Source organism: Lissotriton helveticus, chromosome 6 (genome assembly GCF_964261635.1).
Source record: "Lissotriton helveticus chromosome 6, aLisHel1.1, whole genome shotgun sequence".
NCBI classification, from domain to species: Eukaryota; Metazoa; Chordata; class Amphibia; order Caudata; family Salamandridae; genus Lissotriton; species Lissotriton helveticus.
In genome coordinates this window covers 865497986-865521971 of record NC_136067.1, presented here as the reverse complement: position 1 = coordinate 865521971, position 23986 = coordinate 865497986, and positions in this window count along the sequence as shown.

Sequence of the window (23986 nt, the reverse complement as noted above, 5' to 3'; positions counted from 1 at the left end):
CACAGGACACACAGCGTCAGCAGGTATAGACTACAGCTAGTGTATTCCAAGCTAAACAGCAGCTACACAGCCATCTACCTCACACACAATATAGTACTTTAGCCTTAACCAACACCATGCATGTAGTCACTGTACATGTAAACACATACCAAGAATAAGCTTACTTCATGCCATATAGTATACATGCACATTAGAAGGACATGTGCGTTGACATCAAGGAGGCACAATATTCAGTTGAAATCACACGTCATGCACAACATGCATGATTTACCTTGTGAGCCCATGGAGCATTATCAAACATACATGGTCATTGGCATTGGCAAGAAGACAAAAAAAGTCTATGAATTATGTCACCTGTAATGCAGCAGAGCGATTCGCTACAAGCCTGCCAGGGACTGGCCGTACCTTTCTTCATCAGAGTGGTGTGATGCTCAAAGGGTTCCACCTCCAAATAGCCCCTTGGTGTGAGTACAAATGACAGACACAAAAGTGTGATCAGGCGAGGGAAGGAGAGGATGGGAACTGCAGGGAGGGAGACCTGAAACAGAGGCAAATAACCATTAGGAGTACTTTCTCATGTCACTGATACTACAAATACCTCGTGAGATACACTGTATCAGTCACACCTGTGAAGTGTTACGACTGTAGCCAATTTGAGATCACTCATTATGCTATCACATGAGATCCGATGCTGTAACACGGACACATAAAACCTAGGACAGTCTGTCATCTATTTCAGTCTTGTGTAACGCTCACAAGTCAGCTACTATGCAATGAGATCTATGTGTACAAAAAATAATTCACAGTGTCTGATGATGTGGACCCTACAAACAAATTAAAATATATGGCAATGCTACTTACGCAAAGTGTAATATCTGTATTTGTTTATGTGTACCCGTAAGGGCCATGTAGGCAAACTTGACATCACCCACAACAGCTGTAAGAATCACGTATGATGAGGAAGATAATGACCTACATGCAATGAAGGCACTCTGTAGCCAGTCATTTGCTCTATCAACTTTGCATCACTATGCTAAACATGACAAGCAGGTTGAAAATAACTCAACAGCAAGTGATGTTGATCCAAGCCACATAATGAACCCTACCGTCACACAGAAATGCTGCACGGGACAAGAGAATCATGTGAATGACCGCACTCCGCTGATTCAACACAATAATACACATATGCATCATCCCACCATTGTCATGTCTAATGCTAAACATACATGGCATCATGTGAATCAAAACAGAACTGCTACTCACTGTGAAGGCTGGCGTAGGAGTATTCTCAACCTGCACTGAGGTAACGACATGAGAGTGACATGACATACTGCAACAAGGGGCAATGCATCCATGCGAACAGAATCACAGGACAGTTGTCTTAACATGTGGAACATACACTGGGCCACACCTACACGACATGGTTTTTTAGTAAACAAACTGGACCGGCCCACAAGGTTGAGGTGAGGAACCAGACACATTCTAATGCACACAGTGAGGCTGCAATCCCCCACAGAGTCCGTGGTTGTGACCTCTAACACAATGTCAAACCATGGTATATGCAATGTTGCAGTGTCAATGTCTACACACATTGATGCATTCACCAGAGTCTAAAACTACAACAGATGACTGTCAGATGGGATGACTATCCTGTCATGGGAGTGGGCCTAGATGTAATAAGAAACATGATGTTGTTGCATGTATGCATGGTCTAACAACATGCGCATGAACATGTACCACACAATTGAAACCATACTGTTGGACCCAGCCTCGTGGCGTGGTCCTACCCCTCCCGCATGGCGGGCCCCGGGCGACATCGGCCCTCCATCCAGCCCGGGTCGGCCTCGGGCACACCTCTGCATGACCTACAAACCACCAGATCCGCCACCCGGCGGCCCCCAACCACTGACACGGCACACTCGGGCCGCCCCAGCATTACCGGTCCGGTGCCCACCCCGGACCCTCATTCCAGGCCCGACGCCATCTTGGGCCCATCACGTCACAGACACGTGGTCCCGGCCCAGCGGCGGCCACGGCCCCAGCGAGCCCGCCATCGAGGCACCAAGAGCCCTCCGGGTGGTAGAGTGGCCACTCAACCAGAGACAAGGAGAGGGGAGTTTCGATGGCTCCCCAACCGTCCCCGGATGCCTGGTTTCGATCGGCCTCTGGCCTCCCTGAGCGCGGGCTCCACCCCCTGCTGGGTGTCTGGACACCATCATCCCGGCCCCTCTGACCCCCAGGCTAGAGGGTCCGGACATCAAAGGACTCCAGACCTATATCTGGGCCAGTCCCGGGGTAGGACGGCAGTTGTATCCCGGAGTCGAGAAGCCATGCTGACGCTGTCGCGGCTGACCCTGAGACGAACTCACCTTGCTGTTCTACCTGGAACCTGCTGGCGCTGCCGCGGTCCATCTTCGCTGTAACCACCTTGGAGCCTGCTGGCGCTGCCGCAGTCCATCTTCGCTGTAATCACCTTGGAGCCTGCTGGCGCTGCCGCGGTCCATCTTCGCTGTAACCACCTTGGAGCCTGCTGGCGCTGCCGCGGTCCATCTTCGCTGTAACCACCTTGGAGCCTGCTGGCGCTGCCGTGGTCCATCTTCGCTGTAACCACCTTGGAGCCTGCTGGCGCTACCGCGGTCCATCTTCGCTGTAACCACCTTGGAGCCTGCTGGCGCTGCCGCGGTCCACATTCGCTGAACCATCTTGGAACCTGCTGGCGCTGCCGCGGTCCACACTCGCTGAACCATCTTGGAACCTGCTGGCGCTGCCGCGGTCCACACTCGCTGAACCACCTTGGAGCCTGCTGGCGCTGCCGCGGCCCAACCTTCCGGAACCCCCCAGCTCGAGGATTGAGAGCTGTGCGTAGAGTCTCCTGGCAACCGACCATCTATAAGACTGTCCCGCTACCTTGCCCCTTGTCACGAGACTTTCCAGATCTCTGGATCTGCTGTATATATTGAAACGATACTTATTGCCAGATAAAGATTGAAAACTCTATCTACGTGTGGTGTACATTTGTAGTGGTGTGATTACTCTGCTGTACGATCCTAGGAGAGGGCCCTCCCGTCGGAGGCCTCTCGACATCGCTCGGTCCCTTCTCTGAAGGCGGGGTAGACCTAGGGGTGGTCAGTCAGACACCTTCTGCCTCCCCCGGGTTCGCCTTTCTAACATTGGTGGCAGCGGTGGGATCCGAGCCAACTCAAAATCGTACAGAGAGTGATCTACCCGCTACGACGGAAAAACACACAGAGACCATGACGACCCAAGGAACCAACCTACCTGCCGAATTCCAGAAAGAGAAGATAGAAGAATACAGCCACAAAGAACTAAAACAATTCTGTAATGACATGGGTATCGCTACCACTGGCCTGAGCACAAAAGAGGACTTCAAATCGGCCCTACAAGCCTGGGTGGAAACTCTAGACAGACCACCCCAAGAGGAGAATAGCCCGAACGGGCAACAGGAAACCAGCGCACCCTCGACGGGGGAAAGAACCGCAACACTAAACGCGGACCTCATCTATGAAGACGCTCGAGAACGGGAGCGCAACCGGCTACACGAATTGGAGCTTGCACGACTCCAGCTAGAAGGAGAACTCCAGCTAGCGGAAAAAAAGATAGCCCTCGAGCAACTACGGCTGGAGGGGGATCTAGAAGAGAAACGGAGACAACGTGACCTCGAAGAAAAACGACTAGCATATGAACACGAACGAGGCCTGAGAGAACTAGAAATCAAAGCCAAGATCAACGAAGATAGCGCGGCCGGGGCCAAGACCTCGGCCCCTCCCGTGGACACCAAGGTTCACCTACCGAAAGAGGTAGTCAAAGAATACTACAAGAACGATGATATCCAGCAATGGTTCAAAGCCTACGAGGTGGCCATGACCACCCATCAGGTGCCCCTGAAGGATTGGGGCGCCGGCCTGTGGGGGAAGTTCGTCAACGAAGGGAGGGACGCCCTGCTGGAACTCCCTGACACCAAAATGACCTCCTATGAACACATGAAAATGGCCCTACTCACGCGCTACGGACTCATCCCTGAAATGTACCGGCAGTGGTTCCGAGACTGTAAAAAAATCCCCGGTACCACTTGGGTGGAATATGTGAACTTTTTTAGCAGAGCCTTCGAGGGGTGGGTCAAAGGCAGTCAGGTCACTACCTACCAGCAGTTGGTCGACCTTATGTTATGGGAGCACCTCTCCAACAACTGCTTCATTGAACTACGACAGCACCTCCTCGACAGCAAGTTGACCGAGCCGCAAAAGCTAGCGGTCGAAGCAGATCGGTGGGCGAGCAACCGCGTCCACCGGAACACCACAGGAGAATACGGACGAGGGTCCCCGGGGAACCACCGGCCGCGAGGCGGCGGGTCTGGCATCAGCCGAGGCCGAGACCTCCCGCCGGGGTCTTCGCCCGCCTCCTCTACACCAGCCTCCAGCCCGAGGGGGGCCCATCCAGCCCGACTGAGGCCACGCCCCAACGTTACGTGCCACAGATGCCAGCGGCTGGGTCACTATGCCAATGATCCTCTCTGCCCCATGAACCAGCGGCCCGGCCCCACCGGACCCCCTGGTCGACAAATCACTGCCGCTGCTCTGAGGGAAGAAAAGGATGAAGAAGAAGAGTTCCCTATGGAACCAGAAGAAGGGGAGTCCGCGGCCATGTGCCTCGCCTCCCTGGGCGACAAAGACATGATCCCCCGAGACCAGATTCCGATCAACACCCAGAAGTACCGCCAGTGGGTCACCATCAACGGACGCCGGGCCGAGGCTCTCCGTGACACGGGGGCCAGCATAACCGCCGTCCGCTGCCATCTGGTGACCCCAGAACAAATCTTGCCCCACGTTCTGTGCCCTGTCCGGTCAGCGGACAATTCCGAGAGCCTGTGCCAGATGGCTCGCATCCCCTTCGAGTGGGGAGGAGTGTCCGGCATGCTGAAAGTCACCGTCCGAGACGATGCCCCGGTGGACTGCCTCCTAGGGAACGACCTGGAAAGTTCCCCCTGGGCACAGATCGAGCGAAGAGAGCATCTGGGGATGCTAGGCCTTCCTGAATGGGTTTGCGTAACGACCCGATCCATGTCCACCCGGGACGCCGTCCCAACCGAAGACAATCTGCCCGAAGAACCTGAATGGCCGGCACCTCCGCCACCCGCCATGGCCACGGCCGAACAAGAACTGGGGCCGCAGGGCCCCAGCCATGAAGAACTTCCCGAGCTCGGACCCCTTCCCGAACTAGCCCAGTGGCACCAAGAAGGGGGCCCCACCCGCGAGCAGTTCCGTCGGGAACAAAAGACATGTCCTTCCCTTGAGGGACTCCGACAACAAGCCGCCACGCAAGCCACAGGAGACTCCTCGGGGTCCCACTGGATCTATTTGGACCAGGACCTCCTGTACAGTGAACAAAAGATCGCCAAGCTGGGGGCCGGCCGAGTGCTAGTCGTCCCCCTCCACTTCAGAGACTTTCTCTTAAACCTGGCACATGATGTGCCCCTCGCCGGGCACCTGGGGCAGGACAAAACCTACAGCTGCCTGGTGACCCACTTTTATTGGCCGAAGATGCGCAGCGATGTGTACAACCACTGCCGAACCTGTCCGACCTGCCAAGCCAGCGGAAAGAGTGGGGGGAAAATCAAGGCCCCACTCCAACCGTTTCCCGTGGTGACCACTCCCTTCGAGCGAGTAGGGATCGACATCGTGGGGCCCCTGGATCCTCCAACCTCTCAGGGGCACCGCTTCATCCTCGTCCTGGTGGACCATGCCACCCGCTACCCAGAAGCTATCCCTCTCCGGACTATCACAGCCCCCGTAGTGGCTCGGGCGCTAATGGGGATCTTCTCCAGAGTCGGCTTCCCCCGAGAGGTCGTAAGTGATCGGGGCACAAATTTATATCGAAATATATGCGGTCCCTGTGGCAACAGTGCGGGGTCGCGTATAAGTTCACCACCCCGTATCACCCTCAAGGGAATGGACTAGTGGAGCGATTTAATAGGACCCTGAAAGGAATGATCAAGGGCCTAGAAGAGCCCCTCTGGCGCAAATGGGACGTTCTGCTGCCATGCCTCCTGTTCGCCTACCGGGAGGTACCCCAGAAGTCCCTGGGTTCAGCCCCTTTGAACTATTATATGGACACCCTGTGCGAGGCCCCCTCAGCCTGGTCAAGGAAGGCTGGGAGCTGGCCGCCTCCGATACTCCGCCCGATGTTTTCCGATACCTCTTGACTCTCCGCAACCAGACTCGGAAGTTCCGGGAACTGGCCGAAACCAACCTGAAGGCCAGTCAAGAGGAGATGAAGCGCTGGTATGATGAAAATGCCTCGTCCATTGAATTCGAGCCGGGCCAGCAGGTCTGGGTCATGTCCCCGGTCGACCCCGGCACCCTCCAGGACAAATGGACGGGGCCCTTCAAAGTGGTGGAGCGCAAGAGCCCCGTCACCTACCTAGTGGACATGGAGTCCCCCCGGAACCCCCTCCGGGTCCTACACGCCAACCGGCTCAAGCCCCACTTTGTCCGCACCGAACTGAGCCTGTTGTTGGCTACCGATAACGGAGCAGAGGACGACTCTGAGCCTCTACCAGACCTCCTGAGCACCTCCGAGAAAGATGGCTCCGTCGAGGGGTTCTCCCTCTCTCCCGCGCTGACACCCAAACAGCGCCAGGACTGCCAGAAACTGCTGGGTCAATTTGCGAACTTATTTTCCCTCACCCCCGGAGTCACCCAGTGGTGTGTTCACGACGTCGACACCTGGGACAGTCCGCCCATGCGGCACCGAGCCTACCGAGTCCCCGACCGAGTCGGGGCCTGCATCCAAGCCGAAGTTTCCAAGATGCTAGCCCTAGGGGTAGACGAACCCTCAGACAGTCCATGGGCCAGTCCCGGCGCCCTGGTCCCTAAGGCCGCCGCCCCCGGGGTGCCCCCGGAGCTGCGGTTCTGTGTCGACTACCGGGGACTGAATGCCGTCACCAGGACCGACGCCCATCCCATTCCCCGAGCGGATGAACTGATCGATCGCCTGGGAGCCTGTCATGTATTCCTATAGGTTCTGAATCGATCCCCCTATTCCTGACCCTATTCTAGTTAAACAAACCAACAAGTTAACTAGCAGTCAGCCCATGAGGCAGAAAACCCCCATGATGCAGATACCGTTATCTGACGCAGTCACACTACGGCACAGGAACGTGTTATCTGATTAGGTCATAACGCTTGCGATCTAATTAGACAAGCGATATTCCTCCAGCCCCTGATAAGGCATACGGAGTTCTCATAACAAATCAAACCTATGACAACCTGGGCAAAACCCTGCGGCCATTGTTTTGATTTCACCGAGAACTTTAGTAAAAGAATGTGCTAACGAGCAAGTCGTATGACATCTTTATTGACGTATCTATGTCCATCCTTACGTCAATCTCGGCACCTTAAAGGTATAAATATTACCGATCTTGCCATATGCAAACACACGCGTGGTGACGAGACGGAGCAGCCATACTTGCCGAAGCCAAGAGCAGAGCAGACCCCGCTGGCAGCAGCCCCGCCTTCCTGACGCGCTGAGAGACGCGCTGCTTTCTCCTGCCGAGAATCCAGCACCGGCGTTTCCGGGTAGCCCTCGCAGGCAGCCTGGAATATCGAGACCAGAGAGAGAGATACCATTCCTCATTCATCCTAACTTCCAGGTACAGAACTGAATAACCCCTCACAGAGAATTCTTTAGTTATTCACTTGGCAAAAACAAACTTAACTTAAACTGTAACTATCTATTCCCGCCCACGTATTAGACTTAGGTCAGGTACACGGGGTAGGCGTATCTAGAAACACCAGTTGAGTACGTTTAGTCAAATGTATATGTGTATGTAATATATTTTATTCATTTTAAAACATCTTATGGCTTAGAAACCATATCAATGTTTTTACAGTATTATTTTATACTATTGCTTTTAATGTATGCACTTTACTTAACTATAAGTATTGCAATAATATCGATCCATTTCTCTTGTATGAGAAAAGAGACTGATCAATAAATACCACCTTTTTATTGAACACGCCCGTCTCTTCCTTTTCTCTACATTCTGATGAGACTAAGAATGCACGTACTGACTGAGTAAAATAATTTGCCTTTTGTTCACACGACTCTCGAGATTGACTCTTGATTAGGGGAGAGCAAAGTTGTCATGTTCTATGGTTGTCAGAAACTAAATCCCTTCTTGTCTAATCAGGGAAGTTAAGTCCTCCTTGAACATTCGAGAAAGTTTCTAGTGAACTCTGAGCTAAGCTGGCAAACCCAAAACTTTAAGTCTAGTATCGACAGTAGTAGACCTAGTTAACGTCTGGCCTAGGCCTTTACTGCTGTAGGTATTATTCCAATGCGCAGAGCCTATTGGGAAGATAGGAACTACACTACATGGCGCCCAACGCATTTGGAAAGGGCGATAAAACTAACGTAAGACATTTAGAGTAACTCAGTCGTGCTTTCTCACTCAGACCCCTTTTCCCAAATACTCCAAAGACGTCTGGAGTGGGTGAAAGGTTATATCCGCCAGACCTCGCAGGAGGGAACTCCTATGTATGGTTCTTGGTATAGTCAACGTTGAAGGATAAACAGTTCCAAAATATTGTGCATCTAATCTTTGTTTCCATAAGAAACCTGATCTGCAAACAAACAAAATAACCTTCAGGACAGTAAAATGTCAGAAAATGAAGAAGAAAGAGAGGCAGTTAGATTAGCAGCTGAACTCGCAGCGGCTGATGCTGCAGCACTAGATGCAGACGGGGATATAATACTCATCCCAGTCATCAAAAGGAGATCTATAACCCTTAAACTTATAGAAAATGGACTGACACCTAGAGGTGGTACAGTCATATTCGTAATTGAGGCACACGAATATCGGCAGACAGAGGTATATTATTCTTGGATACATTTTCCAGCAGCAAATGCTGTAACAAAGTACTTCCACTATTACAAAATAGAGGAACCTCCTAATGAGTACACTCCTTTCGAGGAGGTGGAAGTACCACTCAAATTCCAAGAGCATTTGCTCTTATTTGATGGCGCCCTAAAACATAATAATCACATCACCAGGCTCGGTCCTTTAGGTAGACCAGGAGCAACGTGGCCGGTCCTAGCCGGATACACACCATATCCAGACATCGACGGGATGTCTGCAGCAGAGCTGTTAACACAGCTAAAACAATTAATAAAAATTCATAGACAATTAGTTCAGTATGTGATGCGGACTTCAACAATTCAGCCAGCGATTAAACTTCCACAGCTGACCCCTCACCAGGGGAACACAAATAAAATTACACCACAGAACATCCAATCCTGCCTAGGTAAAGTACCGGCTAAACGGGAACAAATACCATTCTGGTTGGCACAGAAAATCACCCAAATAGAGGCGGTGTTTCCTGACACCACCCCATTAGAAAAACACAGGATTCTGACTATCTGTCTCCCAATGGGAATCGCACCACACATAGAGGACTGTGACACTTGGGGTACAGTCTTTGCTTCCATCTACACAAAAACGCATGGTGTTCCATCCATTTCGGTAATACCAGATGTGCTAAAACAAATTCAAGACGAATATGGTCCTGAACCCGCTTTAACTCTTGGTATGAAATTACTAAAAGACTTCAAGCAGGTCTCGGCTATATTATTAGCCAACATAAAAGGTGAAGCAGCAAACGTGGCGATCCGCCAGAGGTTAAAAGAGACAGATATAGCAGACCAACCAGCTGAAATTGCCAGAATCATAGAAAAATCCTATGAGGAACTAGGTAGAGACAGTTTAGGTGGAATACCAGTAAAACCACAACTGACTGAAAGTCCAGAAAAAATATTTTTTAATAATAATTCACCAAAAAAGAACTGGGATGGAAACAAACAATCCAATCCTAAAGAAAAGAAATTCCAGTCCCGAGGAAGGTCTCCTAGGCGAAGAGAAAAATCTCCGAACCAAAGACACAGGTCACCTCAAAGTGACCCCTCTGGGAAAAGATATAACCTTAGAAATAGGGATAATATAAAAAAACCTGATAGATATCAAGACATTGATACGCGTCCCTCTCAATCTTTTCAGACTTCCTCGCAGAAATCGGAAAGAAGAGGACGATCAGAACAAAGAGAAGAGCACGCCAAGTCCAAAGACAAGGAACCTGCTCAACTAAAAAAGAAATTACAATTTCCAAAAAAGAAGGTAGCCAGTATCAAGGTAGTTAACAATGCCGAGAATACTGAGGACACAACTGAAAAACGGAGAGTGGGCTCAGACAATGCTAGACAGTGCAGCAGAAGTGAGCATAGCTCGCAAAGTCCTTATGAATCATCTGGAGACAGTGGACACGAATGAATATCTTCAAGTGGAAACTGCGGACACCAGAGTTAGCAAACCTCACAAGATATACGAGATAACATTACGTATAGAGGGGGATAAGACTAGGAAAATAAGGGGACTATTTTGGGATAATCTCTCCAAGGGCTATGACATCCTTCTAGCTGAAAAAGACTGGCCACCAGAGTTTGTCAGGGAGTGCCCTCATGGCGAAGAAGTAATTATGCCTGCCTTCTCAAATTTAATTCCAATTCATAAAAAATACACACTTGCTAGAAAGTGGGCAGTGGCTCTAGCACCTGCTTTATATAAAAATCACGTGGAATGGGATGAGGATTCTCCTCCTCACAAAATCCAGTTAAAATCACAACCTACTGCACAAAGGCAGTACCCAATTAAGCAAGAAGCTAAAAAACAGGTAAATGAAATACTAGATCAGCTAGAATACCAGGGGGTGATTGAAACTTGCACCTCACAAATGAACAATCCTTTGTTTCCGGTCTCCAAACCAGACAATTCATATCGTCTAGTTTTGGATTACCGACACCTTAACACATGTTGCAAAACTTTTGCAGTGCAAAACTCACACAGTGCTGCACTAATGAATAACATAGTGCGCAAAAAATACAAAACAACCTTAGACATCTCTAATGGATTCTTTTGTCAAAACATAGCACCAGAGAGCAGATATTTAACTGCATTCTCAGTAAATGGCACTCAAAAACAATTCTGTCGGTTAGCCCAGGGGTACAAGAACAGCCCGGGGGTATTCTCAGCGAGAGTAACAGAATTACTTCAACTATATGATGATGAAGCATTATCTTATGTCGATGACATTTACTTAACAGATGATGACTTGGAGACTCACTTGAAAAGAGTGAACACCTTAATACTTGGGTTCGCTGCAGAGGGTTACAAATTGAACTTTAAAAAATCCAGAATTGCCCATCTGACAGTCCTGTTCTTAGGATATGAATTATCAAGCGAAGGCAAAAGCCTGGCTGACAATTTCCTAGAGAAATGTGCCGTACTCCAAGCACCTAGAACACTAAAAAACCTACAGTCGATTCTAGGCTTCCTAAATTTCGGAAGAACATACATTGCAAATTACGCAGAAAGGGTCAAACCCCTTTATGATCTAATTAAACCAGATTTTAAAAGATCCAATTGGACTCAAATACACACAGAAATTTTGAGATCCTTACAAACAGACATGCTAATTAAAACAAAATTAGAAACACGTGATAACACACGCAATCTTGTGATTCGAGTCATCCCAGGGAGATGCGGATTCACATACCTGACCTCTAATGCGGGGGAAAAGGTACCAATTGTATTCAAATCACACTTGTACACAGAAGCTGAACAGAAATTCAGCAACAAAGAAAAAATTGTTCATGCAGTTCAAACCGCAATAGCTAGAGAAAAAGATCAAGCGGACGGTAGACATATCACAGTCAGAACAGCAAAATCAGCCTTTGAGGCACTAACAACACCGTGTAATTTACCAACAACAGCATTGAATCCGGAATGGATACAATGGGTGAATTCAATCACAACGGACAAAGTGTACTACTACTTTGATCCAGAACTAGAAGAATTAAAAAATCTAGAATATGAAGAAACATATCCTCTGCCAATCGACATTCTGCCTTTACGACATTACGCCTGTGTAATCTATACAGACGGACATGCTCAACCGTCCGTTTGGGGAGAACAAGCATACAACCCCACATGTGAGATTACAAAAGAAGTGTGGCGCGGAGGTAAACTAAAACCTCTATTAACAAAATCACACTCAGTAGAAACTAATTCAGAAAAACAAACTGAAATATTAGCTTTGAAAATGGCGCTAGATAATGCGGATCGCGAATTCCCGACACTTATAGTGTCAGATTCATATTACTGCGTCAAATCATATAACAGCGATTTGCAGACATGGATTCAAAACGGTTACAAAGATGACACAGATGCACCAATAAAGCAAAAACTGCTCTGGGAACAAATAGCTCTTTTACAGAAAGAGCTACCAAAGACTCACGTGACACACTCACTGAGTCATCAGCGTGATGGCGTTCACGTTGCAGGGAATTCATTGGCCGAAACAGCCACAGCGGCAGCCACTAAATCGGCTCCCGTAGTTCGAAAAAAGCGTACATTAAAATACATTGACGGTGAAACAGTGCTGGCAGTGAAAACGTCATCAAAAGGCGACTGCTCAGCGTTACCGATCAACTATCCACTCAATTATACATACATAATCGATGCAAACTCCGTCCCTTTTGCTCGAATCCCTGGAGTGGGGGATAGGGTGATTCCAAACATGGACAGGAGAAACTTGTTAATCGCAGACGCACATATGGGCGAGGGTCTCAGACACCTTAAACTAAAAGATTCTCTGGAAGAATTACAATCACGGTACTGGTGGCCAGGCATGAGCCTGCGTCACACCATGTTTGTAAAAAACTGCCCAAACTGCAACAGAGATCGCAGTGGGGAGAGTAACAGTTTAATACCTCGTCGTTCTACTCCAGAAAAAATCAGGAGTAAAAAGGAAGGGTTGCGATTAACTTATACAGGCTAGTTCCACTTATAATGTAGATCACCAGCACTCGGCTGACGTTCGGACTGTTATACAAAGATTTGCGGGTCTAAATGGCATATACGCTAAGAGCATGCTATGTTTGACCATTGTCTCCACTCTAGCCCTCAAGCCTGGGGGGGAAACATGGCCAAATGAGCATAGTCCAGCGGAAATCTTCTCACTTCCTTCCTGAGGGTACGGGACGGTGTAAAGAAAAAACCAAGGCATAAAGCAATCTATAACGGAAAGGATATTAGGTTCGGGAGCTGGGTGGGTCAAACATCTAATAAGTGTCCAACGTAGTCTCAATAACTTGCCAAGAAATTCTCTGAAGGGATTCAGTGCGTACGAATTATTATTTGGAACTAGGATGATGATCTCTGACATTGATAGTCAGACTTCAGTGGTGAAAGAAAAAACCTTTGATATCAAAGACCGTTTGGCTATTTTGCAGGACTTAAACAAAACAAGAAAAGACCTGAGCAACATAAAGTTGAAACAACAGCCAACAACCACTGAAGAACCACCACCTGTCCCAGCAAGACCTGTCTGGATTCCAAAAGTCGGGGATCTAGTCAGGGAAAAGATCGCGGTAAAGAAGGAATTTGGGCCTTCTTACAGAAAAGCAGTTCCTGTCTTGTCTGTCAACGGGACAAGATCAGTTGTACTACCGCCACTTGCTGGTAAAAAGGAGAACCGAGTTGTATCCATCGACCTGGTAAAACCACAACATGTGGCCGATAACAAACAGTAGGCCAAGTGGACTCCCAATAAGTAGCAGAACACCAAGGTTTGCTACCAGTACAGAGGTCCTAACGAAGAGGCTCATCACATTCGAAACGCCTACAGAAGAACAACAAGGACTATGCAACAATGCAATAGAACTAAGACCTCTGAAAACCCAAATAAAAACATTTAGCAGAGACACACCACTCTATAATGAAGTACCAAGTGAAAATGCAAGAAACAGAAATCCTGAACCAATTGGAACAATTGACAGAACTGCATCCGGCTACTTCATTAACTTCGATGATTCCTCTGAGGGCTTCAGCGAATCAAAGACACAGCCATCATCAAAAACCTTTAAAGACAAAGCTAAGGAACTTTTGAGACAACTGAAAGAAACATATCTGATTTCCCCATGGATTGAATTTTGGGTGGGTTTTGGTGCATTTATTCTCAAACTTTGGCTCATCATGGTACTTACTTTGGGACGCTTCATTGAGGGAAAATATGCTAAAATGGACACAGCAAGTCAGAAAATCAACTTGATCCTCAAACCACACACATCTTCACACGTCGAGAAAAGAGAACTTTCTTCAGCCAACTTCACAGCCAATCCGATACCTGGTGGGGTAGCCTGGGACAACACTGACTATGAAATTTATGGTCCGGTCGAGATCCTGAAATATCCACACCAAATTAAGATCTTATTGAGTGACTTTGCAAAACCAAACTCATTTGCTGATGATTGGGACTTCGAAAGCATTAATAATATGATGTCTGACTTAGTAATGTCTGCTAAATTTACCAAACATGATTATTTGCAGGGTTCTACAAATTATGACAGTATGTATTGCTATAACCACTATGGTAACCACTTTTTACATAGATCTGCACAACCTAGAAATGTTTTAAATTATAATCAATGGGAACATTGTGCAACACCTCCAAAAGGGAGCTCAAGAACCGTTTACGACAAATATTCATATTTTTCAGGTTTTAACACAAGTAATGCTGAAACATTTTATTTTAAATTGTCGAACAAGACAGGAACCAAAACCATGATAACCAACACAAAATTGTTATATTCAGACTCATTTTTTGAACAAATGAATACTTTTGGATTTGATTATTGGGACAAAAATATTGAATTGAAAAGTGTTTGGGGTACAAAAGAATGGCAAGTACAGGGTATAGAAGCTTTGTTTAGAGCCTGCATGATCCCAGAACAAATGATATTTTTAAATGACACTGTTCAACAAACCACCTGTCTTGGCCTAGCCAAAATCAAAGATTTAAATAAACCGTCTACCCCAAAGCCAACAATGTTTAGCAACACTTCTACAGATGAAGAGATAGACGTAAACCATATATTAAACCAAAACAGAACACATCCTGATTGGAAACAGTGGTTGATCTGGCCCACAGATACTAATAACTGTCAAGACAGATTCCTGAACAAAACACAGGGGTTCAAAATGACCAGGCCAGACCCTAGATATCCTCAAAGACATCACCCAGGGATAATAACCACCTACAGTGTGGGCAAATTATGCCTTCAATGGCTACAAACTTCCACACTGGCAGAAATTAAGCAACACCTAACTTTACTTACTGATGGTGCTGACTTGCGTGATTTCACTTTGGGACCACGCAAACAGCGTCAAAAGCGTTTCATAGCAGCCTCTGTATATGCAGCATACAATGAGGCCTGGAAGGTTACTCAAATTGAAACAGCAGACAGAATACGGGAAATTGACCGTATTAATTTGGAAAAATCACTTTCTGTAGTGGACAATGGGTTAATGACTCTGTCCTCCAGAATTTTTTCTTTGGACAGCATTGTGTCGTCAGCAATCGATATATTATCGCAAGACTTACTGTTATTACAACACGGTCAGTCACAATTGCGTTCTATTGTACAGCTTGGCTGGACGTTACAAAATCTGCGTTCAGGCTATGGGCCTTGGCGTTTAATCAACACAACGTCACTATTCCAAATCTTTAACCTTACTGATAGACAAATCAGTATGGCGCAAAAGGGTGCTGATTATACAATCTTGAGCATTGAAAAACTAGAAAGATTACCAATGACAATGTCAGAACGACCTGTCAGTGAATGGATAATACATGGGATAATAAATATTCCAATCTCAACCTTCAGGTTTCAATACTGCCAAAAATATATACAGGCTGGCATGTACGAGAAATTGGGAAAGGGGTACCTTAAAACAACATGGAGCCTGCCCTATTCACATGCATGTGTCAGTAATAAAGGACAGAAAGTGTTTCTTAGTGGCAACAATTGTGCGATGTCACTAAGTGGCACACTTCTGTGTAACGGAATTAGTTTGCATGGAGCCTGTGAAGGGAATTCATACAACCTTTCATGTCACCAGCAAGGCGCACCTGCAACAGAAATAGAACCATTCTTTCAAAGACTCTATAATGGGAGTTACATTCTTATTGTAGACCGCAGATGTTGTAGTCTTATGCCCGGGACTCCTTATCTAGTAACTACTACTGCGAAGGTCAAGTGCTGTGGACGCACATTGTTCCCCAGCTCCTTCCCAGACAGGGAGGCAAGGGCATGGCCCGATTTGAAAATTACTTCTATTCGAATAGATACTTTAAGCAGAATGAAAACAGTCCTTCTTCAGACGCCTACCAGGCTCTCGTCATCAAAAGAAACGTATGATCTACAAGTCGCAAGGACGACTGCAGAGATACATACATTATTATCAACTAATTCCCCCGTACATTTCGCGGAAATCCTGAATGAAATCTTAAATATTTCTGATACCAATGGGGTCTCAAAGGTATTTAAGACAGTATTTTCGATGGCATTAACACCATTCAAAGCCATACTGGGTATTTTTCCAGATTTCGTCCATTCGATTTTTGGCGGACTTCCCCTGATCTTGGGACTAATTGCAGGAATCCTATTCTTAGTCCTTATTTTTCGTTATGGCAACCCATGTCACAGACAAAACTCTTGCGACAAGGGAAGAAACAATCCTAGCCATTGGATACCGGGACCGGATATCAAAAATCCTGGGACTCTCCCGGCTTAGAGACCTGAACATGACTTGGTTTCTATCATTTCGACCAATGTGGCAAAGATGTGTTTTACCTGTATTGAGGTGTCTGCTATGCGGAGAAGAATGCGTGTTAGACACCTGTCTGACGCTACAATCGGATGCGCCGATGGATGCAGAAACATTGTTGAGCCCGATCAAGGTTCATGCTTTGTGCTGCCCTCAAAGGCTACCAATCCTGATGACGGCATTCGTGGAAGCTTCACCACTACGATTGATGGGTAGTGAAGTTCAAGATGAAAGCAGCATCGAACAGGTACGACCTTCTGTCAGTAATGCAAATCAGAATGTCAATGGAGACAATCATGCGCAAGAATGCATGATTACACCTATTTCCGAGTTAGTGGAACTTTCTCAGGAAGCTGTTGACAGTTTCTTCGAAAGCCTAAATGATATGATGTTCTCACCCGAACAGAAATAGAGACTTTTGAGCAAGCTCGCACACGGCGTTCCCTGAATTCGGCCTTCAACTTTAAAAATAAAGTCACATGAACATTTTCTCTCCAGTTCACGGACAGCAGTTTTTCCAGCAGCCCCAAATATTTTTGCATATTTTTCGGGACACTATCTTCTGCTTAAAGTAAGAACTATTCTTAGAGAACTAAGGTTTCTAAATTTTAGATAACTTATAGACATTAGCTGCCCGCTGGCATGTTCATAGATATTTTATTCTGTGATGGAATGGTCTCGAAACTTTTTTCTGTATTTAAGAAACCATTTCATGTGTAATTCTCATATACCAAATAAGCAATAATGTATACAAATGCGATTACTTTGGCATTTTTCTACAGCTTGAGTGCATACCATATATATATGTCTGCAATTTTTCAGTATATTTGAAAATTTCAAAATGCATTTATGTATTTTGGGGTGGTAAGGTATACACACTACTCTATAGTATGTTGTACTATGTTATACTATGCCTAGATTAGTAAATATGTCCATAGTTAGCGTGGAGTGGGTGTCATGTATTCCTATAGGTTCTGAATCGATCCCCCTATTCCTGACCCTATTCTAGTTAAACAAACCAACAAGTTAACTAGCAGTCAGCCCATGAGGCAGAAAACCCCCATGATGCCGATACCGTTATCTGACGCAGTCACACTACGGCACAGGAACGTGTTATCTGATTAGGTCATAACGCTTGCGATCTAATTAGACAAGCGATATTCCTCCAGCCCCTGATAAGGCATACGGAGTTCTCATAACAAATCAAACCTATGACAACCTGGGCAAAACCCTGCGGCCATTGTTTTGATTTCACCGAGAACTTTAGTAAAAGAATGTGCTAACGAGCAAGTCGTATGACATCTTTATTGACGTATTTATGTCCATCCTTACGTCAATCTCGGCACCTTAAAGGTATAAATATTACCGATCTTGCCATATGCAAACACACGCGTGGTGACGAGACGGAGCAGCCATACTTGCCGAAGCCAAGAGCAGAGCAGACCCCGCTGGCAGCAGCCCCGCCTTCCTGACGTGCTGAGAGACGCGCTGCTTTCTCCTGCCGAGAATCCAGCACCGGCGTTTCCGGGTAGCCCTCGCAGGCAGCCTGGAATATCGAGACCAGAGAGAGAGATACCATTCCTCATTCATCCTAACTTCCAGGTACAGAACTGAATAACCCCTCACAGAGAATTCTTTAGTTATTCACTTGGCAAAAACAAACTTAACTTAAACTGTAACTATCTATTCCCGCCCACGTATTAGACTTAGGTCAGGTACACGGGGTAGGCGTATCTAGAAACACCAGTTGAGTACGTTTAGTCAAATGTATATGTGTATGTAATATATTTTATTCATTTTAAAACATCTTATGGCTTAGAAACCATATCAATGTTTTTACAGTATTATTTTATACTATTGCTTTTAATGTATGCACTTTACTTAACTATAAGTATTGCAATAATATCGATCCATTTCTCTTGTATGAGAAAAGAGACTGATCAATAAATACCACCTTTTTATTGAACACGCCCGTCTCTTCCTTTTCTCTACATTCTGATGAGACTAAGAATGCACGTACTGACTGAGTAAAATAATTTGCCTTTTGTTCACATGACTCTCGAGATTGACTCTTGATTAGGGGAGAGCAAAGTTGTCATGTTCTATGGTTGTCAGAAACTAAATCCCTTCTTGTCTAATCAGGGAAGTTAAGTCCTCCTTGAACATTCGAGAAAGTTTCTAGTGAACTCTGAGCTAAGCTGGCAAACCCAAAACTTTAAGTCTAGTATCGACAGTAGTAGACCTAGTTAACGTCTGGCCTAGGCCTTTACTGCTGTAGGTATTATTCCAATGCGCAGAGCCTATTGGGAAGATAGGAACTACACTACAAGCCGCCAGGTACCTCAGCACCTTCGACCTCACGGCCGGATACTGGCAAATCGGCCTCACGCCAGGGGCACAAGAACGATCCGCTTTCTCAACCCCCGATGGCCACTTCCACTTCAACGTGATGCCCTTCGGCATGAAGAATGCTCCGGCCACCTTCCAGAGACTAGTGAATCGGGTGCTGGCAGGGCTGGAGGAGTTCAGTGCCGCCTATCTGGACGACATTGCGGTGTACAGCCTCTGTTGGGACGAGCACCTGAACCACCTCTGGAAGGTCCTGACGGCCCTCCAACGGGCCGGACTAACAATAAAAGCCAGCAAGTGCCAGATCCGACAAGGGTCAGTGACCTATCTGGGACACCAAGTGGGGAGCAGTCAAGTGGCTCCCCTTCAACCCAAGATCAACACCATCCAGGCCTGGGAGCCCCCCGTCACCCAGACCGCCGTCCGAGCCTTCCTGGGGCTCACTGGATACTATCGGCGGTTCATAAAGGACTATGGGAGCATTGTTGGGCCCCTCACAGAACTAACCTCCAAGAGACTACCCCCGAAGGTGCACTGGACCCCCGAGTGCCAAGTAGCCTTTGAGACACTAAAGACTGCCATGTGCACCGCCCCGGTGCTCCAGGCCCCCGACTACAGCCGAGAGTTCATCGTCCATACTGACCCCTCGGAACACTGCATTGGGGCCGTACTCTCCCAAATGAACTCTGACGGAGTTGACCTTCCTGTGGCCTTCATCAGCCGGCGCCTGCTGGCCCGAGAACAACGATGGAGCACCATCGAGAGGGAAGCATTCGCCGTCGTATGGGCCCTAAAGAAGCTCCGGCCCTACCTCTTCGGCACCCACTTCCGAGTACAGACCGACCACCAGCCCCTGCGGTGGTTGATGCAGATGCGGGGCGAGAACCCGAAGTTGCTACGTTGGTCCATCTCCCTCCAAGGGATGAACTTCACCGTGGAGGATCGCCCTGGCAACGACCACGCCAACGCTGACGGCCTCTCCAGATTCTTCCGCCTTGGCGAGGAGAATCCCCAAGAAGATGGGTGACTCTCCCCTGCCTTCAGCTGGAGGGGACGTGTGTTGGACCCGGCCTCGTGGCGTGGTCCTACCCCTCCCGCATGGCGGGCCCCGGGCGACATCGGCCCTCCATCCAGCCCGGGTCGGCCTCGGGCACACCTCTGCATGACCTACAAACCACCAGATCCGCCACCCGGCGGCCCCCAACCACTGACACGGCACACTCGGGCCGCCCCAGCATTACCGGTCCGGTGCCCACCCCGGACCCTCATTCCAGGCCCGACGCCATCTTGGGCCCATCACGTCACAGACACGTGGTCCCGGCCCAGCCGCGGCCACGGCCCCAGCGAGCCCGCCATCGAGGCACCAAGAGCCCTCTGGGTGGTAGAGTGGCCACTCAACCAGAGACAAGGAGAGGGGAGTTTCGATGGCTCCCCAACCGTCCCCGGATGCCTAGTTTCGATCGGCCTCCGGCCTCCCTGAGCGCGGGCTCCACCCCCTGCTGGGTGTCTGGACACCATCATCCCGGCCCCTCTGACCCCCAGGCGAGAGGGTCCGGACATCAAAGGACTCCAGACCTATATCTGGGCCAGCCCCGGGGTAGGACGGCAGTTGTATCCCGGAGTCGAGAAGCCGTGCTGACGCTGTCGCGGCTGACCCTGAGACGAACTCACCTTGCTGTTCTACCTGGAACCTGCTGGCGCTGCCGCGGTCCATCTTCGCTGTAACCACCTTGGAGCCTGCTGGCGCTGCCGCGGTCCATCTTCGCTGTAACCACCTTGGAGCCTGCTGGCGCTGCCGCGGTCCATCTTCGCTGTAACCACCTTGGAGCCTGCTGGCGCTGCCGCGGTCCATCTTCGCTGTAACCACCTTGGAGCCTGCTGGCGCTACCGCGGTCCATCTTCGCTGTAACCACCTTGGAGCCTGCTGGCGCTGCCGCGGTCCACATTCGCTGAACCATCTTGGAACCTGCTGGCGCTGCCGCGGTCCACACTCGCTGAACCCTCTTGGAACCTGCTGGCGCTGCTGCGGTCCACACTCGCTGAACCACCTTGGAGCCTGCTGGCGCTGCCGCGGCCCAACCTTCCGGAACCTCCCAGCTCGAGGATTGAGAGCTGTGCGTAGAGTCTCCTGGCAACCGACCATCTATAAGACTGTCCCGCTACCTTGCCCCTTGTCACGAGACTTTCCAGATCTTTGGATCTGCTGTATATATAGAAACGATACTTATTGCCAGATAAAGATTGAAAACTCTATCTACGTGTGGTGTACATTTGTAGTGGTGTGATTACTCTGCTGTACGATCCTAGGAGAGGGCCCTCACGTCGGAGGCCTCTCGACATAGCTCGGTCCCTTCTCTGAAGGAGGGGTAGACCTAGGGGTGGTCAGTCAGACACCTTCTGCCTCCCCCGGGTTCGCCTTTCTAACACATACCAACACTAAACAGCCTCATATGAGTCCTTACCTAAATTGACTTTTCCACATGTCCATGCATGCTTCGTTGATTTGGCTGACGTTGCAATCATAATGAGCAATAGCAGGCTGACCACGATGACACCAATGGACAACAGGCAGGGCGAGCTGTGGATGAGAGGCACACAAGGGGTCAAGTTCTGTATAATATCATTCTGACATTCTGTTGAATAGCCTGATGCTGTAGTACACCTGTACATTCCAAGTACACACATAGCACGTTTGTGTGTTGCATTACATCTGCACCTGTGTGACACTGCACAACAAACATCCAAGTGACATTGCATACAGTCAATTGCATACCCAGCATGCTACCCATGCAACTCTATAGTACATGTTTTACCAAAATGCACCTATGACTCACCATTATGAAAAGAAGTTGCGGATGAGGTGACTCCGGATATCATCTTCATCCTCCTCGTCACTGGCATCCTGGGCAAGGCCTTCATCCTCAACGGGCGGATGTTCCAGCTCATCAGGATCAAGGTAGAGTGGCACGGCTTTCTCACTGCCATGTTGTGTAGCATGCAGCACACGGTGAAGATGTCACACATTGAGTGGAGTGTATTGGAGGGCACCGCCTGTCTTGTCCAGGCACCTGAACTGGCTCTTCAGGAGTCCAAATGTTTGCTCGATCACCCGCCTTGTCTTCCCATGAGCACTGTTGTACCGCTGGTCTGCAGATGTCCTGGGGTTGCATAGCGGAGTCATTAGCCACGGCATGTTTGGATATCCTGCGTCTCCTGCAAATTGACATCATGGAAATGAGCGTGTAATATGACATACTGACATACATGGCTGACAGAGTTTACCCACCAAAGACATGCCCGATTTAGATGTAGCATATATTGCTCAGGGAGTGCCATGCTCAAAGAGTCGTTTGCACCCCTTATGTCATCTGTAGCCTTTCAATGGCATGTAGTGTAGTTGTGTTTGCTCACAAGCCACATACTCCTGGACAATGATGCAATTGTGTGGAGCATCCGATGCCCTGTTGTCCTCAAGTATTTTGTGCACATATGTGTGTCTTTTGAACATGCAACAGGTGTACTGATGTTCTTTAACTTTACATTCGTGACAGATATCTGCCTATGAGAAGGGTGAAATCTGGGTGGACATCGCCAGGGCTGTCAGGAGTGAGGGGGGCCTCGCAGGAGGCTCAGAAACATCAAGAAGAGTTGGCAGGACATCCGGTGCTGGACCCGCCGCATCGCCAGGGTACAGCTGAAGCTGGAAGCTCCACACCGACATGGCGGCAGCCGCCACATCACCCCCTACATGCTCCGGGTCCTGGAAGTGGTGTTCCCAGACCTCCATAGGCAGTTGCAGGAGGGACAGCAGCAAGAAGGGGGTAGGTACATGTCTGTTTGTTGTCATGTGTGTCATAAGCAACCTGCAGTGTTCCGAGGCATGGTAACACTCCCATAGTTGGAGTGGTGTGGTCAGACAGGCACTTTATGCATTGGCATGAGAATGGCCCAGTTTCAGCAGATGCTTCTTTACATGCCTTGCCCTACTCCACATCTGACCAGCGCTTTGGCTAATGATTATTTTTCACATGTATTCCTATGGTGCAATGTCTTAGTATGCATCTTCCTTTGCACATCATCATGTTGGAGGGGGGTCTGTGACACCTGTTGGTACCTTACATGTAGCACCACATGTGCACTGTGCACTGTGTCTGGCCTTCTTCATATTTTGGCACTGATCTTGAGTCTCAACATGTGTTTTCTGCACGAGTCAGCCTCAGTGGCCTTTGTCCATGGTACACTTTCTAATTGTCATGTGTTAGCTACAGGTGCACACTGTACATGTGCACTAATTTTGGCTTGTGCATACTCACACTGGGCTGTGCGTGTGTGCATATACTCAAAATATGTTGCATGTTGTGTGTAAATAATATTGATGGTCAGCCACACAAGTTTAATTTGGGTGTTGACAGCTGTGATGCCAGTGTGAGGTGATGGAACACTTGGTTCAGGTCCCAGGATGGCATCACATGGCAGTTCAGGCAGGACTTTTCACATGTGGCACAGGGTCAAAGCAAATCAAACATGACCAGGTCGGGATTTGGGTGGCAGGGTGGGCAAATGAACTGTGATTCATCATCAGCTATCCTGTTGTCAGGCAGTGGCTCATCATTGTGTCTCTCATACAAGTTTTTGCCTTGCCTGTTACTTGTATCCTACTATACATTGAGTGTTGTGTCTCTTACAATTGCCCAAGACTAGGCTTGGCATTGTGCAGAGTTCAGTGGCATGTGACTCATGATGAATGCCATGTTTAGAAATGTGCCCAAATGATTTGTAGCTGATATGTCTGATGTGTACAGGTGACTGATATGTTTTTCTTCTTCTCCTTGCCAACAGCATCATCACCAGAATCTGGAGGAGACACAGGCGCGGACCAGGCAGAGGGACCCAGCGACA